Source organism: Podarcis melisellensis, assembly GCF_964234715.1.
Source record: "Podarcis melisellensis genome assembly, chromosome: 9".
Classification (NCBI taxonomy): domain Eukaryota; kingdom Metazoa; phylum Chordata; class Lepidosauria; order Squamata; family Lacertidae; genus Podarcis; species Podarcis melisellensis.
In genome coordinates, this window is record NC_138541.1 from 62,537,090 (window position 1) to 62,554,389 (window position 17,300).

A 17,300-nucleotide genomic window follows, 5' to 3' on the forward strand; every position below is an offset into this window, starting at 1 on the left:
CATAGTAAGCTACTCTTCAATGTTCTCATTGCTTTTTTTAAAGGTGCTGGGAACTGTTGCTCTGAGAGTACTAAACTACAGTTTTCAATAATCTTTGTGGAAGGAGACATGGCTGTGAAAGCGATATAAATGTGCTTTAAATATATGGTGTCAATGTAGCCATAATATAATCCATCAGTAACTATGTACATGGTTTTGAAGTCAGGAATTCATGCAAAGCCTTTGAGAGGAAAGTGGATATGTTTACTGCTGGATATGAGTGACGGACATGATACTACCTGGATGATGTTGGACGGTTGATTCCCTTAGGACTGTCATCTGGCCACTTTATTTTTAATTGAAAATATCTAGGGGGTCGGGTTCATATGAATAGAAGTTGATCTGAAGGGGGGGGACCTTATCTGTTTATACATGGTGTTCTTGTGCATGGTAACAACCACCACCAGCCACCGTTTCAAAAGATTCCTACATTGCAGGGGGTTGTTGCAGATAACCTGAGGTTCCTTACAACTCTACAACTCTACAATCTATAATCATGCAACTGGCTTTGCAGATGACCTTACTTGGTCTGCTTCGGGCCAATAAAATGAGCATGCTCTCTTTTTAGCCCTTTTAGCTCAGTGGTTCACCTCTCTGAATTTAGTGTTGTGCTCTTCAGTGCAGGGTTGTGCTCTTCAGTGCAGGACTGAGTTCAACACCAGCAACCAGTGGCAGAGTTCTTCACCACCTCCTGGAATTCCCCCCACTCCAACATGCACCAGACCCATTACTTTTGGAATCTCCATCTTTCCTTTTAGCTCATTCATTTCCCCCTTATCTGGCTAGACATTTCTCCAGCAAGAAGTTGGAGACTACAGCTTGTTCCTCTCTGCTTTTTTCACTGCCCCAAAGGATGCTGTGGAACCCTGATATTATTTGTGGACCCCAGCATTCTGTGGTCAAGACATTTTTGTTGTTGTACCAGGATGTCAGGCAACTAGGACTTCCCTGCATGTTCGCAGGCACCTTATAAAACTACTGCACATTATTTGATGATGCCACATTGATTTTCAATGTGAAAATCAGAACCCATGAACATTTAGCTGGGCTTTAATTTCTTTCAACCTCTAATTACACCTGGGAGCCAATTCATTCAGTACAAGCAAGGAAAGCAGGGACATGAATCACTCAGCGATACCTCTGCCTTTCTCAATTGCTGTAGCTTCGACCACAGTTCTAACAATTTGGATGGTGTGCTGGTTTAAACATAGCAGACACAAATATGGATTTTATTGAATGGATTTTGCCAAGTTGTTCTCTCCTAACCTAGCCTATCTCACCCTGTGAGAAAAAGAATGGCAAGCAAAACTGTAAAGCAATTACTACACTGTCAGCTCAATCCTATGCAGGCAACTCAACAGTAAGCCACATTGGCTTTGATGGGACTTATTCCAAGGTAGGGTTGAATAGATCTGTCATTTTTGATCCTCTCAGTTTCTCTTTTTTCCATTGTTAAATTAAGTTCTACACCTTTCCTAAACAATTTGAATTGTAAAAATAAAAAAAAAATCTGCAAGAAAATTCATCAGCATTTTTGTGCAACTTTCTCCTAATATACACATTCTTAATATAGTTTTAACTAATACATATATTTTTGTTAGCAATTTCTACAAATATATGCATTTTTATATGCTACTTTCAGTAATGTATGCATTGGTATGACCAGTATATGCATTTTTTGACACATATCTTAGCTGGATAAGAATTGCATTGCCAAATTCAGAGAAGTGCAAATTTCGAAGGCTTCCTACATTTCAGATCATATGTTATTACAAAAATTGTAGACTTGGTAAGTTCACCTTTAAATGCAAACCGAATCAAATTCTCCCCATCCCTACTCCTAGGTAACTGTAAATAACATACAGACCTCAGAGATATTGCACATTCTGTTCCACCACTGCAATCAGGCAATTATTGCCATAAAGTGAGTCACACTTTTTGTGTGTGTTACGCAGTGCATATAAAAGTTATGTTTGCACTATGCTGCAGTCTATTAAGCCAAGTGACCCTGGCTGCAGTTGGGGAGAAGGAGAAACTTGGCTCCAGCAAAAGCTAGCTCCACTCCCATGGCCAGAAGAGGGGTGGGGGTGGGGGCTTCCTACGCCTTGGCAGTGGCCAGGCTGCCTGCTGCTGCAGCAACTTCCTTGTATGGAGCAATATCTAGCAAGCACAATTAAGCAAAGTGCGAGAAAATGAGGTGTACCTATATGTACTAATGTAAATGTGTAATTTTTCGGCACGCTTCCAATGTAGGACGCCAAACAACATCATCCCTAGGATTCCAAATTACACAAATGCAATTATATGTGAAAAGGATGGAAAAGCTGGGAGATAATTTTTCATGCTATGTGATATGCAATGGATTTGTCCTGAAATTGAAAGAGTATGATGTTTATCAACAGATAATGGTGTTTGTTCATTACATTGATTTTTATTATGGGTTTCCACAATTTGCAATAATTGCGATAGAAACAACAGGAATGGATTGATTGTTCATTGTTGGGAACATCTGTAGAAAATATGTAGGCATGCCACCAGAACATGCTTTATCTATTAAAAGGAAAGGGATAAAAACCACACACACATAAACACACACACACACACACACACACACACACCAGCTAATTATAGACATTGTCTATAATGGGGCTTTGTACTTTAGATAATTGCATTTTGTGTAAGAAAGAAGTAGAGCCGAGTCTGACTTCATTTTTCCATTAGAAAGGATTCGACTGCCTTTATTCCCTTCCACCAGCTGCACTGAGCTTTATATGAGATCACTGTGCTTATTTTCAATAGCCAGAAGAGAGATTTTACTTTTAAAAGTACCTTCTCTTGCAGATGTGTCTGGGGTGGGGGGGAGCGCACATAATTCTGGGTGCCTTTAATGGCAGAGAGAAAACTAGAGCTGTTCAGGAACTTTGCTTTGTGTGCTACTTCCTGACCAATATTTCATAGCATCATCATCATCATTATTGGTGTGTGTGTGTGTGGATGCCAACTGTCTATGTGGATTTCTAGTCATTATCACTACAAAACGTGTGCATTCCATTTCCCTTGAGAACACAGGAACACTTTTTCAAGGAGTTAAACTATAACCCAGTGCATGGGTACGCTAACTAAGACCCAGGGGCCGGATCCGGCCCAATCGCCTTCTAAATCCGGTGTGTGGATGGTCTGGGAATCAGCGTGTTTTTACCTGAGTAGAATGTGTCCTTTTATTTAAAATGCATCCCTCGGTTATTTGTGGGGCCTGCCTGGTGTTTTTACATGAATAGAATGTGCACTTTTATTTAAAATGCATCTCTGGGGTATTTGTGGGGCATAGGAATTCATTCATTCCCCCCCCCAAAAAAAATAGTCCACCCCCCACAAGGTCTGAGGGACAGTGGACCTGCCCGCTGCTGAAAAAGTTTGCTGACCCCTGGCCCAGTACAGCCTTGGGTGGTTTCCATGAGCACAGTTTCACACATCTGTGAACCTGAGGTGATGACTGGCATGGCTAACTATCACAGAAAATTCACATATCGCCCAATGTTGGCTTGAACACCAAATTTTCAATGAAGTCAGCTCATACATTCAGTTGTGAGTGGCCAAAGGGGGGGTGGTCCGCATGTTACATTCAGCCAGTCTACAGTTTGTGATCACAAATTACCGAGTTATACAGTTTTTCACATGTAATGTCCAGTGAGTTGTGCAGCATGTGTACTTCTGTACAGTCTACACTCTAACACACAAACAATTGTAAGGTCAGGTAAAGGTAAACGATCACTGGATGGTTAAGTCCAGTCAAAGGTGACTATGGAGTTGCAGCGCTTATCTCACTTTCAGGCTGAGGGAGCTGGCATTTGTCCACAGACAGCTTTCCGGGTCATGTGGCCAGCATGATTAAACTGCTTCTGGAGCAATAGAAATGCTGTTTACCTTCCCACAGTAGCAGTATCTGTTTATCAACTTGCACTGGCATGCTTTCGAACTGTTAGGTTGGCAGGAGCTGGGACAAAGCGACGGGAGCTCACCCCGTTACAGGGATTCGAACCACCAACCTTTTGATCAGCAAGCCCAAGATGTTCTGTGCTGCTACCTTATCTACTCTTCTTGACCTTGGGCTAAGTGGATGGACACTTTCCAGAGAATTTGGGTCTGTTAACCCTCTCTCTCCCAGTGCTGCTTCTTCCAGCTGTTCCCCATCCAGGATTTCCCAGCTTCTGCCTTCTGAATTATGTCCCTCTGCAAACCACTGTTCCCAATCTATACTGTCCTCCTGCTCCTGGGAAGATTCAGGATCTTGATCAGGAGGAGGGGGAGGCTCCCACCATTCCTTCTCAGCACAGTCCCTGACAAGCTGGGGAAACCCAGCCAGATGGGCTGGGTATAAATAATAGTAATAAAACAACAACAGCAACAACAACAATTGGTAGGTGCTTGGTCTGTTCTATATGACCTTATGGATGAGATATTATTGTCACTAGAAGAAGTAGGAAAAAATGATGGACTTACTTCATCACTTCCTTTTGTTGTTTTGTAACTGCCTGTGGCACAACAACTCAAGCTGACCAAAAGCGATAGCTAGGGTTGCCATACCTCTGGGATTTTCCAGACATATCTGGAATACAGCTGTCTCTAGGTAGAAATCAGTAAAATATCTGGAAAATCCAGATGTATGCCAGCCCATGTTGGCAGTGTCATTTCAGCAAAAACAACAACAACAACAACAACAAAAGAAACTATGGGCAAAAACAACAACAAAAGCTCAACAATTTTTCTGTCCAGATTTTCAATGAAATAGGGCAACCTATGGCAAGTGAATGATACGGGGAATTTTCCTAGGATACGTGACTTTGGGTTTGGATCAAGTGTTAAGTAGGAATACAAATTGCAGAATCTACAAGGTTTCACCCCTCCTTTCATGGTTATACAACATCAGTTAAATAGCTTTGTTTAACAAAATCAATTCCCCATCAACATAAGAAACATACAATATTGTGCTTCCGGTATGGTAAAAAAACAAAACACTACAAATGGAATGATGATACCAGAATCCCATGTGACAAGTTATGCCTAACAGGCATCCCAATTATATATCCTGCTTCCAGCCACTGTACTATACTGATGCAGGTCCTATTCATTTCAGTGGGTTTTGTATATAAGAACTAGGTAGATTGTTACTTTAACAATGGACAAAACAGATATGCTGCAAAATTAATAAGAATGATTTAGCACATGTAATTAGTACATATTAACTTATGCATTTATATGCAAGATGGAATCCAAGTAGATTAACAATAAAAGATTACATTGGTGTGATCAGTAATAGGAAAAACAAAAAACCCAAAATGTTTATAATCACCAAACAGTATTTTGTCTTGGGATAAAGGACTACAGAGGAGAATGAGACTTTAAACAAATAGTATTAATCCTTTCTTAAAGGATTAGAAAGTATAACATTTGAAAGTCAGTACTGGACTCATTCTTAGAATGAACTCTTAATCACATTATAAAATGTGGCTTGGTCTCGTGATTGTGTAATCACAAGAAAACACATTTTCTGCATTTCTTTCCAGGGGTTGGTTTAGCTACAGAAGAGTTGCCCAGTGCAGATGTTTGTGTCTCTCTGTGTGTGTGTGTGCTGTATTTGGCAAATACAACAAATGGAGAGAAGGGTGGTGGTTTTACTCCACAGTCCTGCCCAACTGGGGAACAGTTCAATTAATACCGGAACAGATTTGCCATTCCCCCTCCCCTTACATACATTTATGTGTAATGCTATTTGTGCATTCAGTCTCCTTGCAAATAAGGAAACAGGTGAGGAGAAAAGGGGCTTCTGAAAAGACTCACCCTCTCCTGTACACAGTTTGAAGCCCTCCTCCTCAGTTTGAGGACAAAGGTCTGAAGTCAGGTGTATCCTCCAATATGGATGCTTCCCCATGTGATTAAGAAACAAATATCAAACCCTGACTGTGTAATGTTATGAATTCATTCAGGCAAACAAGGGACAAGATACAAATTATTGTTGTGATGAGATTGTCTAGAGAGAGAATGGAGTGCAGCACTGGGGGTGAAGTCAAACAGCTGGAGGATCACAAAGGGCCATATAGTCTCAAGGGCCAGATGCAACAGCATAGAGAGCCATATTTAGGCTCATTTTGATATACAACAATTTGAACTATGCCACCAATAGGGTAATAAATTTCATCTTCTAATTTCTGCATTTCAAGCAGAATGAGTAGCCCAGGATGAGTTTCCATTGTGGCAAACCTACCCTTCTCTAGGCAACATAGGAATTGCAGAAAGTTATCAACAAGTTTGAAAACGATAATGTGAATATCATTCAGTCAGAGAATAATCCCTATTCATTACAACTCTCATCTTAATCTGATTTTTTGACTGATTCTGAGATTTGATCTGCTATAATCCTACACTTGGCAACACAAACCATCTGGTTCCAAGGCATTATTGTCTGTTCCAAAGTAAAGAATGCCAGCCGAGTTTTAAGCAATGAAACTTTAATATTGGATTAGGAATTTAAATCGGAGAGATGCTTTAAATCAAATATGAATGAAAAACTTTTGCAATAGATACAAAATTCAGACGCAGGAATCAATTGGGTTTTGGTTTGTTCCAAAGACATTGCTTCACTCAAGCTCTACTCACTGGCAACAAGGCGGGTCTAATGGCATATGTTTCCCAAATAGTGATGCATACCACAAGACATTAGCTGAATGGGTTTGAGCTGTAGATGTTGGTGCCCTGATGCTCATCTTGTCGTATTCTGGGGCTCTAATTTATGGTTACCAGAATTTTTCAATGAATCCAGGAACACTTTATTTATTTATTTATTTATTTATTTATTTATTTATTTATTTATTTTTGGAAGCTGAGTAGCAACAGGGAGTCACTAGTGGGGATGGTGAGGCAAAAGACCCTGGGCCCAAGCACACATGCATATTGTATAAAGGTGCAAAGCCCTTCTTTTGCACCATGTGAAACATAAATGCGCAGAGTTTTTTAAAAACTGGGCAAGAGCGTGCTGCCCGCCCATGACTCCTGAGCCTCCCCCGATCTCCTGCCCCCTTCCTCCTTTGTTTTGACTGATCGGGGGAGGCTCAGAAGCCACAGGTGGCAGCTGTTGCCCAGGTTTTTTTTAAAAAAAACTCTGTACATTTATGTTTCACAGGGTGCAAAAGAAGGGCTTTGCACCTTGCCTGGCAGAGAAACCACGTGCCTTGAGCCCCTCCTGGGCAATCGCCCGCCCATGACTCCCGAGCCTCCCCCAATCTCTCAAAACAAAGGGGGAAGGAGATCTGTACCACCGGACGTCCCTGGTTCCCCTTTGGCAGTGGCGGCGGCAGTGAGCAGCAAGCAGCTCCTGAAGCCAGCCAGAGCCAAGTACACTACCAGGATGGCCCCGGGCTGCTGAGGCTGCCACTGCCACATTTCCTGGGGACAGATTTGCAAATCTGGGGACATTCCAGAGACGTAATTTGTCCGGGGACAGATTTGCAAATCTAGGATCTGTCCCTGGGAACCAGGGACATCTGGTAATCCTACTCTAATTCATCATGCAATGAGGAGGAATCAGGATGAGCATGTTGGCTCACCTCCCCACTGCCATCTCCATGGCCCTCTGGGGGATAACTTCTGGGATAACCTCTGAAATTGGGAGCCTTTCTAAATTGAGCATGCTCCCCACCTCACCCCGATGTTTCCCTCCAACTTATGAAGATTGCCGAGGAGGCAATGGGGTGGTAGTGCTAGCTCTCTCTTTATAAGCACTTTCCCTTACATCATTCTATTTCACATGTGGGAGTGCAATGCTTAGCGTTTCTGCTTTTGGCTATATGCATGTAACACTTGCTTTCATGGTAGATTTTCCGTGTACGTATGTCTTATTTAGTCTTGAATGTGAACAAGGAGTTCAATTGAAATCAATTGTACCTAATAAACAGCAATCCTGCACATGTCTTCAAGCAGAAGACCCATTAAGTTCAGTTCAATTTATTTCCATCTAAGTGTGAATATGATTGCAACCTTGGTTACCACCAAATAAGCTTCCATTACTTTCAGTGGAGCACCGCTGTGTGTAATTTTTATTGGAGTGTGTGCTCTTTTAATATTTTCACCTTGTCTTGTTTCCAAGTCAGAAGTCGCTTACACAATTGCTCTGATAAAAGAAGCAGTCTTCTACAACCGCGGACAAGCTTGAATTCTAACTGCTTTTCATGATAATAAATGCCAGGAAATGTATACAATTTTTTTTACATTGAAATAGTGGCTATAGAAAGAGCTGTGATACAGGACCTCACCACCTTTGCCATGGACTCACTAAATTGTTTTAGGGAAGACACTTTCTCTCTCAATATTAGTTGAAGGTTTCCAGATGTAAAATACGGTAGGTCTTGCATCTTTAGTAGTTATGCGGAAAAGGGAATTTCAGACAGTTTAGCATCTAATGCAAGCTGTTCTGCCCTGTCCTCTTTGGCATCTGAAAACCTTGTCCCTTTTGTAACACAGAGGAAAATGTTTACTGGCCGACCCTAGAAGGATGCTGTATGTTTTTCTGAATTATGAATGCAATTCCTGCTATATAATCAGTGCTTGTCTATATGTAGTCTATGTACTAACATGAGTTGGATGTGTGCATTTTACGCAGTTTTCCTTTCCAAAGCTGCCTTTTTGTGCCAAGCTTGCAATCTAATAATATTAATATGCACATGAGAAAGAAAATTACATGAAGGAGTTGCATAAAAAAGATTTTAATTAGCCATGTTCATAGTTTGCTGACACTAAAACTGTCTGGTGTTAACATTTTTTCCAGGATTTAATTAACAAGTACAACAAGATTTGCTTAATGTTATAATGTGGTAGAACATGACTCTGGGTAGCTATTTTAATACCAAAATATTAGATTGGTTAGGAATGTCTATATATAGAGATGGGAAATGTGCAGATCTCTTCAAATCAAGCAATATTCATGTAGCTTCATTAACATTCAAAAAGTTTCTGATAAAAAGATACCATTTTTTTTTCTTAACCCCATTGCAATAATTGTTTTTCTATCCCACTACCAACTCCTCCTAAAGTGTAAAAATTAGAGCAATCCAACAGGAACATCTGTGGAGAAAGTTTCAATGAAATTAAATGATCTCTGGCTTTTACAGAAAGCCATCAGCCGATCCTGGAACAGCAATGTGTAGTGGTCAACACTACAAAACGGCACTGATTTTTTAAAAAAAGAATACGTAAGGAATGGGAAATACAAGACTGCTAGTAATCAGTCAGTCGACAATATGTATATTTGTACATGTAATTCACTACCATATCTAACAATAGAAATACAGGTGTTTCTACTTAAAAATTTGGCTCAGTGGGCCTTGTGACCAGGCAAGTGGTTATGTGATTGCAGTATTAGTCCACATTATGAGTTCGAACTAAAAATCTTTTTGCTTCAAGCAGTGTCTTTCCAAATGTATTCTAGCACCACCATATTAAGGACCGATTGGGAATAACAAAATTAGGATGATACAGGGGCCTTCAGCAAAATCTTGATTGGTCTACACCAGATAAAACCTACACACACACGCACACACAAAATACTGTTCTATTCCCCCCACAAAAAAGTGTAGGGAACGTGTGGTCCTCCAGATTTGCTGAACTACAACTCTCAATCTCCAGCTGGAATTTAGCATCATCTGGTAGGCCAAAGTTGTCCCACACCTGCCATAGAAATATCATCTGCCTGCTTTGAATTGTGCTGGCAATATTACTACATGCTAATAGGGCTTCCACAAGTTTATCTCCCGAGTTGTGCTTTGATTTTTCCAAATGACTGAACGGGGAGACAAACAACTGATGTAAGGAGAAGGGAGAAAGTTTATCTGGGGTAAGTCTGAAAGTGTTTTCAAAAGAGTCTAGAAATCCCCTCAAATAGATGCATTATGACAACCTCACGGCGGTTTCTCATATTTGGCTCAGAGGTGCACATAAGCGAAAACAAGCAAGCCAATCTGGCTTCAGTCAGAGTGTTTTAATCACCAGCTGGCTAAAACCGAAAAAAACCACTGCACTATACATTTTTTCCCAAGCAAAGATTATATAGTAACAAGCTTTAATCCCCTAACCACCTCCAGATTCTCATGCATTAATTCATTAGCTTATAAATAAATTACACACTCTAACCTCTGTCTAAACTAACACACAGTCCTTCATTTGCATTCCTATGGGCACCTGAGTGTTAGTTCAGATTCCCTTAATTACTAATGAAGAACAACGGTTAAAAAAGGAGAACAACAACATTATGTGCATAAGAAGGTGAAGATTGAGTGCAGCAGAGTTTGAGGGACAAGGCTGCATCCTTTGCAATCACTGGAGACCTAAGGAAGCATTATTTTTAACCAATTAGGGGAGAATTTATTGCTATGCACAGACCTGGAAGAGAGGTCAGAATGCTTACATGCATTGAAGCTTTTCTTTTTTAAAAAGTATGGTGATTTTATTAATTGAATGCATGCTCACAGAGGACAACTCCAAGAAGAGCACTGGCTTGACTTTCAGGATGAAGCACAGGGAGAGATGGGATGGCAGGCCTTGTTCCATCAGCTTTGATAGGAAACTGGTTGCTTTTCATTTTGCCCCCTGTCTCCACTCAAAGCATCATTAAGAATGCAAATTTAGGAACTGGTACCTGAGTTTGCTTGTTTTCCTATGCTCTTCCCTCCCCCACCCACTTTTGTGTCATGTCTGTTACATTGCAAGGCTGTGTACAGTGCTTAGCAAAATTTAAAAAGGTAACGGACCCCTGACCGTTAGGTCCCATCGCGAACAACTCTGGGGTTGCGGCACTCATCTCACTTTACTGGCTGAGGGAGCTAACGTTTGTCCGCAGACAGTTTATCCAGGTCATGTGGCTAGCATGACAAAGCCACTTCTGGCGAAACCAGAGCAGCGCACGGAAATGCCATTTACCTTCCCACCGGAGCGATACCTATTTATCTACTTGCACTTTGACTTGCTTTCAAACTGCTAGGTTGGCAGGAGCTGAACAACGGGAGCTCACCCCGTTGCGGGGATTCAAACCACTGACCTTCCGATCGGCAAGCCCTAGGCTCAGTGTTTAGATCACAGTGCCACCCGCGTCCCTTAGCAAAATGTAGGTGCTCTGTAAATGATGGTGATTTAAAATAATATACTGTTTTTCATCATGCATAGAAATTTCAGTTTGAATCAGAACTCATGCACTTATTCTTATTTTAAACGTTCGCGCGCGCGCACTCACACACACACACACATTTATTTTGCAACTTTATCTGCAAACTGGTCAGAGCAGTCCCTTGAAGGCTCAAATAGTTGATTGTCTATGTCTTTGTACAAAAATGTTTGTCCAGAAGAGTTTCCCCAGCTGGCTATTTGCAGATGCGGTGGTGGCAGAGAACAAAACTTTATTTGCCATTATTGTTGTCACGTAGGTCACATGGGGAGAGGCAGTCCTTGAGGTATTTTAGTCCTTGAGCCATTTAAGGCTTTATAGATGAAAAACAGCACTTTCCATTTGGCTGAAAAACTAATTGGCAGCCAGTGCAGTTGGGCTAGGATCAGTGTAAAATGACCAAACCATCTTGCCTTGGTGAACGACCTGGGTGCCAAATTCTGCACCAGCTAAAGTTTCTGAACCGTCTTCAGGGCCAGCTCTACATATAACATGTTGCAGTAATCTATCCTAGAAGTTACCAGAGCATAGATGACAGAGCGGGGAGGGGGGGGCTGCAGCTGGGCCACCCACCAAATCTGATGGAAGAGGCATTCTGCATTACTGAGGCTACCTGAACCTCAAGCAAGAGCAAAGGAACTGTATGAACCCCCAAACTACATATGTACCCATTCCTTCAGAGGGAGTTTAACTCTATAAAGGGCAGGCAATCTCCCATCCTTCCAGTCTAGTGAGCCACTCACTAGGGCCATAACAAAATCATCAACTTTAAAAAAAAAAAACCAGAAACCTCAGAAAGTCTTCTGTATCCACGATTCTTTGAGAGCAGACCATAATAACTAATCCCCAAACAGACCATAATAACTAATCCCCAATCTCTGTAGGGGTTAAAAATAGTCACAAGATCAATCAGAATCAGATAATAATCTGTCTATTACACAGAACGTACTACCAATTCGCCTAACCACATATCACTTTCCCACATTCCAATACAGAAAAGGACTACCATGTGTTCTGCCACATGCATGGATTCATTGCTCTATGTCAGGCATGTCCAACAGGTAGATAATGATCTACCGGTAGATCACTGAACGTCTGTGGTAGATCACTGGCTCCCCCCAAAGAAGCTCAACTCTAAAAAAAGCTCAACAACTGAACCCTGAACCCTGATCTGACCTGAACCCTGATCACTGTCGGTTTTTAACTCTGTGAGTAGATCGCAGTCTCTTGGGAGTTGGCCACTCCTGTATGTCATATGAGGCCATGAACACCCAAGCCACTCCAGACATGACATCATCACATGCATATTGAATTCCACAAGGCCAAAAGCCCTGGTATAATCAATGTTACCTGTCAGACCAGCTCTGGTCAGCTCAGGGCAGAAGACTGTTTTCAGAGAGGAAGGGACACTAAGAGAATCCCAATGTGGTCCAGGTTTTCAGTGCCAAGTATAGACATTCAAATTCCATTAGCTGCTGAACTGGGGACTTCACCAAGTAGATGCTAGCCTTATTGATCATGGCCACTCCATCTTCCCTTGCTCTATTGCTGCCCCTGGTGCCACCCTGGGTACCTTAGTGAACATGCCTTGGAGAAGTATACACCTCCCTTCTTTGTCCAGTCATGTCTCTGGCACACAAACCAGGTTAGTATGATGTTCCTGGATCAAGTCAGACATGTTTAACACCATTACATTGGCCAACCTTTCCAATAATAAGCAAATAAGTCTTTCCCACAAGAATATAGCCTATCCCCACCCCACCCCCCAAAAAACGTGGAGGAAAGGAAAGATGAGTTGATAACATGAGCAATACCTTTTTAATTGTGTAGGCCACAGTACATGTATTTCTTTCAGACACAGTGTTACCTGTAGCTGCTTGGTCAAATTGCCAGAGGTTTGTTAGAATAAACAGAACAAGTTCAATTTTATTTTATTGCCACATGTATTAATTGTAAATAATAGCCATTTCAGGAATGATTAAGAAATAACAAATGAATTCTATTAAAGCATGGTTGTTCTTATTCCCACCCTCAATTACAGACCAAAGTCAGAGGCTCTCTCTCCCAATTGCAAAAAAAAACCCCAACATTTTTAGGTTGTTAATTACAGTGCAGAGAATTTTGTTTATCTGAACATTAACTAGTACTGTCTTCCTTCTGGAAAAAGGCAGTATAAATAGCTGTCTTGAATTTTCTGCACTGCTGTTTAGTTTTTTGTAGTTCCCCTTTTAGACTACACACACACACACACACACACACACACACACACGAGAAGTGATATTTCAGGGACAACCTCTAGGGATTTGTTGAGCCCACTTTTCACAGTGGACCAAACAACCTGGACTTGTTTGTGATTGGAATGCTTCTCCCAATGGGATCGCATCCCTTTTCAGATTCTGCAATGCTTTGCCAGTGCACAGAAAGTGTGCGCAAAAATACGTAGTTATGCCAAAGATCAATACAAAACGCATGTTTTACAGGTGAATGCATTGGAAAGTATGCACACAAGTGTGTGTGATATGTCAAATGTGTGCACAAAATTCACAGAGTGTGGGAGAAAGGAACACAGCAGCACAGAATGGGATTAAATGGACCCATGATTGTGTCCTAGCTTGGGATGACACAGGACACGGGTGGCACTGTGGTCTAAACCACTGAGCCTCTTGGGCTTGCCGATCAGAAGGTCGATGGTTTGAATCCCTGCGATGGAGTGAGCTCCTGTTGCTCGGTCCCAGCTCCTGCCAACGTAGCAGTTCAAAAGCACACCAGTTCAAGTAGGAAATAGCAGTGGGAAGGTAAACAGCATTTCCGTGTGCTCTGGTTTCTGTCACATGTTCCATTGTGCTCAGAAAGCTGTCTGTGGACAAACGGCGGCTTCCTTGGACTGAAAGTGAGATGTGTGCTGCAACCCCATGGTCAGCTTTGACTGGATGTAACTGTCCATGGGTCCTTTACCTATTATTATTATTATTATTATTATTATTATTATTATTATTATTATTATTATTATTATTTACCTTTTAGGGATGACAGAGTTCCAACAGAAATCTGAGTGGAAATTGCCAATATTCAGTTATTCATCCTATGTCTGGATTTGAAATCAGTTTACTTATTAGTTGTTTTTGTGCTTTCTGCCTGCAAACAATATGTAATTGATGACATCACTCCGTTTTGCATTATGTTTCCTTTGCAACCTTATTTTCCATGCATGGTTTTCCTTCCATGTTTACCACTTGATGCCTTTGACACATCTGAATGGGTCACCACTGATAGAATGCCATAGACAGAAATTTAATTTTCCCTCGTGGTCTTTAGGAAGGTTACACACCCAGATCATAGCTGTCAACTTTTCCCTTTTCTTGCGAGGAATCCTATTCAGAATAAGGGAATTTCCCTTTAAAAAAGGCTATGACCCAGATACTAGTCATCTGGGCCTGGTTCACACATATACACATCACTTAGATGCCTGACATTTGATATCTGTGCGTGTGATGACTTGAAGACTGAACGTCTGAAAAGTATTGTGTTTCAGACAATCTTAGCAGATCTGCACTTTCCAGCAGTTTTATCATATCTGGATTGATCCATTGATAGATACAAACCATAATTCGATATAAGTGCATTATTCAGCCATGGTTTATGTTATGTACTGAAGTTCTCACCCTTGGGCAGCAGGGGGATACTGTGGATAGTTTTTACTCAGGTCCACATATGCAAATAAGGGATCGAAAGTGACATTCAGTGATTGGATAGTTACAGAAAGTTGTTACAGTTACATTGTACTGGAGCTCTATATAAGCAGGCTGGCTGAACCCTTCAGTTCAGTTCTGTTCTGACCTGTGAATAAACAAGAGCTGTTTGGAGAATCGCTGTGTCATCTGATATGTTCACCCAAAACTTAACAGTTTACAACCCCAAATTCAGGCAGTAGCAGCAGAACACAATTGAAGTGGTAAAACATCTTCATAGTATAGACACTCCACTATCTAGATCAAGAAGAAACTCTGTGGTCTGCTGTACGGAGAAGTCAGATAACATACTATTGGCATTTCACTAATTTCCTTTTTTGTTGTTGTTTTTTGCAGGAGGCATTCTTGAGCTTTTCATCCTGCTCTACTTCCATCAATTCCCTGTTCCTAACACCTAGCACATTTGGAACATTGAAAACAAGAAAACATCTTCAGTGGCAGATGTTTGCTGACAGGCAGCAGATAAATTCTGCATTTGGCATATGTCTAATTAACACAATCTCCTCCTCCTGAAGTTAAAACAAGTTGTTTTCAATTTTTTTAAAGCACACTTTTAAAAAAATCTCCTTGCTTTGACTCTGCTGCTTCATAATGCGCGCACACACAAAAGTATCTGGATTGTTTCCTAAGTCATTTTGAGCAGGCAGCCTGACTATTGTAGGAAATAAACAAATAAGCAAAAAATATGTTTAATTGAATTTTGTAGATGCTCGAGGGGCATCCCAAAAAGTATAGGAACGTAGGAGAATGAAAGAAACAGCTTGCTGGTGAAATTATTTGGTACACAATAGACTAATGCTTATCGCATTACATGATTGCTGACCCTCATTGCTTATGATTTATTACAATATGGACACAAAACGGCTGGCTGTTGCCAGTTTAGTGTTAACTATATATTCCAGGAGAAGCACATACTGTTGTTGAACGTCTAAAGGAATTGTGAAATTCTGCCAGGCTTCAGAGAGGTAAAAATCCTGGAATCAGGTTGAGTGCTTCAGCCAGCACCTTTGGCCTTGCAATCTGTTTACTCCTGCTCTTCAGCAGGAGTTGTTGGCGAATTAGAGTACTTTCATACGTCTTGGAATCACCCTGTGTCTTATTTTGGCTTCTTTATAGGAAATGAATTGAGGCGGGGGGACAAGAAGTGACCAGCCTTGTTGATGTTGTTTACTGACATTGTGTCATCAGTATACATGGCACTGTATGCAGTAAAAATCCCTACTCCAGAGAGGTGTCACATTGAAGAGTCCTGGCAAAATTTACAGATGGGGGGGAGAGGCAAGGGTACAAAACAACAACAGAAGCCTGACTGAAATGCTTACATGTTCCTGCAATAGAACAATTTTGACATGGACTCTACCATCAGTACCAGTGATATGTATGTGATTCAGGACACCCATACGAGTGCTGGGCCAATATTCCAGCCAGCTTTAAATATATCTGTTTGCAGGGGAAGAATGAATAGAAGCCCTCCCAAATATGAGATGATAGGTGAGAGATTTCTTTGAAATGGAAGGGATGGAGGTTTAAACAGGTTTTCTCCTCCATTCAAAGAATGGGGAAAACACCTAATACAGTGGTACTTTGGTTCTCAAACGCCTTGGTACTCAAACAACTTGGAACCCAAACACTGCAAACCCAGAAGTAATTGTTCCAGTTTGCGAACTTTTTTTGGAAGCCGAATGTGCTCCATTTTGAGTGTTATGCTTCCAATTTGAGTGCCACACTTTCGTTTTGAGTGCCACACTGAGGTATGTCTGTTTTTGCTATTTATTTTGTGTTTTTGTGGCACTTTTTGTGTTTTAGTGTTTGTGTGGAACCCAGCTCAGCTGCTGATTGATTGTTTGACTGCAGTACATTGTTTATTGCTTACATTTTATGGATCAATGTTCTCATTAGATAGTAAAATTCATGTTAAATTGTTGTTCTAGGGGTTGTTTTTAAAAGTCTGGAACGGATTAATCCATTTTGCATTACTTTCTATGGGAAAGCACGCCTTGATTTTGGAACGCTTTGGTTTTGGAATGGACTTCTGGAACAGATTAAGTTTGAGAACCAAGGTACCACTGTAAAAATAAACTGTTGGGCTAATTCTATTCTTTATGTCTCACTAGACTTGCTCATTTGCATGTATGGAACAACTACAGAATAGGATTGCATTAAAAATTAAATGTTTCATTTCTCTGGGAAAGAATCCTGAAGAAGCCCATGTGAAGTGAATAGAAAATGCACAAGAGCACAAATCTCCCATTCAGTGCAACCTGGTTTACAAGCATACCTTCCCAGAAAACTGTTGACTATAAAAG